At 43.9% G+C, this 1,622-nt stretch overlaps 1 long non-coding RNA gene across 1 annotated transcript; it reads left to right on the forward strand.

Moving 5' to 3' along the window:
- The first annotated feature begins 273 nt into the window (after positions 1–273).
- LOC130989457 (uncharacterized) lies at positions 274–1,369 on the forward strand. Its single transcript, XR_009090602.1, has 2 exons — positions 274–622; positions 1,122–1,369. It is a non-coding gene; the product is annotated as an uncharacterized LOC130989457 (long non-coding RNA).
- The last annotated feature ends 253 nt before the right edge of the window (positions 1,370–1,622 follow it).

The following is a 1,622-nucleotide window of genomic DNA, read 5'->3' on the forward strand; positions in this document are numbered from 1 at the left end:
TAGGTTTAACTACTAACTAAAATAATTATGTATTTAATGCTTTAATTAACTACTTCTAAGTATAAATAAATAGTTAATCTGATTTACATAAATTATTGGGCTCATATAATAATAATGCAGTTTGTTTGAATAAATCAAAGGTCCAATTAAAACAAATCTGGGCCATTTACAGAATTAATCCAAAGCCCAACATAATTTAACTGATCCAATAATTAGTAGCCCAATTAACTATTTTTAGACTAAATAAATTAAGAATCCTATATTCTCCCCTTTAATATAAGGAATCAAATTAACTTCTCTCTCTTATCTCCTCACGCTCACATACATCTACATTCTCTCTCTGCGTTCCTTCTCTCTCTCTCTCAACTCTGTCGTCCTCTTTCTCTCTCCCTGTCTCCGGTGAGCGTCGCCGGCCTTCGCCGCCTCCGGCGCGGCGAGGTCGGCCTCTCCTCTCCCCCCTTCCTTTCTTTCCATTTCTCCTTTCCCTATGTTTCAATCCCCAAATTATAAAATCAAAATCCTAGGGTTTCTACCTCTCTTCATCCCCTCTGGAATTCGTCTCTCCGGCGAAGCCTGCCGCCCCGCCGTCGTCTCTGTCACGCCGCCGCCTCTTCTGACTCCGGTAAGTCCCTGTCTCTCTCTCTACTTCTATCTCTGCTTTCTCCCTCGAACTCCCTCTTTCTCTGCCCTTTCTCGATCTCTCGCTCTCTCTCTCTGTCCAGGGCGCGGCGGCCGCCGCAAGCCACGACAGCGCTTGCAGCGCCGGTGCTCGCTGCCGCCTGCCCCGCTCCTCTCTCCCTCTAGCTCGTTCTGCCTTTGTCCCTTCTTCATGCTGTCTGTCTCTATCTCACTATCTCTCACTCAATCTCCCTCTTTCTTTCGACTGTCGGCAGCCACCGCGGCCGCCGTGGCGCGGGCAGCGCCGGCGGCCACCACCGCCAGCCATGCCTCCGCTGTGATGGCTTGCGGCTGCTGCTGCTACTGCTAATCCCCCCTCTCCTTCTTCCTTCCCTCTTCTCTATTTCCCAATTCAAAATCTCATTCCAGCAAACTTCCAATTTAATTTCTATTTCAGTTTTAACATCACAAACTAATAAATCTCAAATTATTTTCTGTTTCAGGAATCGACCGGCGTCGTCGTTGCGTGAGACGTCTCCGGCGCAACAGTCCTTTATCAGCTCAAGATCCTATTTTTATGATTGTTTTCCTTGTTGCTTACTGGAAAGCTAAAGTTTTGATAGAAGAAAGTATACTGTTGTTAGTTATGCTATACTTAACTTGTTTGTTGTAGTTAGGTCCATCTTTCCTATTGCTAAAAGCATTCTGTACATGTATTGAACAAAAGAAAAACTACCTTCTTTGTTGTGAACTGCTGCGGGGATGTTTGTATTCTGATGAATATTTGTTTGCTGTTGGGAATTTGCAGAATGGGGGAAAAATGGTGTCACGCTCAACTCCTCTTTTCTTATACTGTTTTAAGTCGGCAGAATGGGAAGAATGAGTCACGTATGCTACGTGTTTTTTTAAGGATCAGATATGCTCTAATGAGTTTTATATAATCAGTAAATCTTATAGAAATTAACTGGTTTGGCATTCCTACTATCATTATCAACTATTGACCC

This window comes from Salvia miltiorrhiza, chromosome 6 (genome assembly GCF_028751815.1).
Source record: "Salvia miltiorrhiza cultivar Shanhuang (shh) chromosome 6, IMPLAD_Smil_shh, whole genome shotgun sequence".
Taxonomy (NCBI): domain Eukaryota; kingdom Viridiplantae; phylum Streptophyta; class Magnoliopsida; order Lamiales; family Lamiaceae; genus Salvia; species Salvia miltiorrhiza.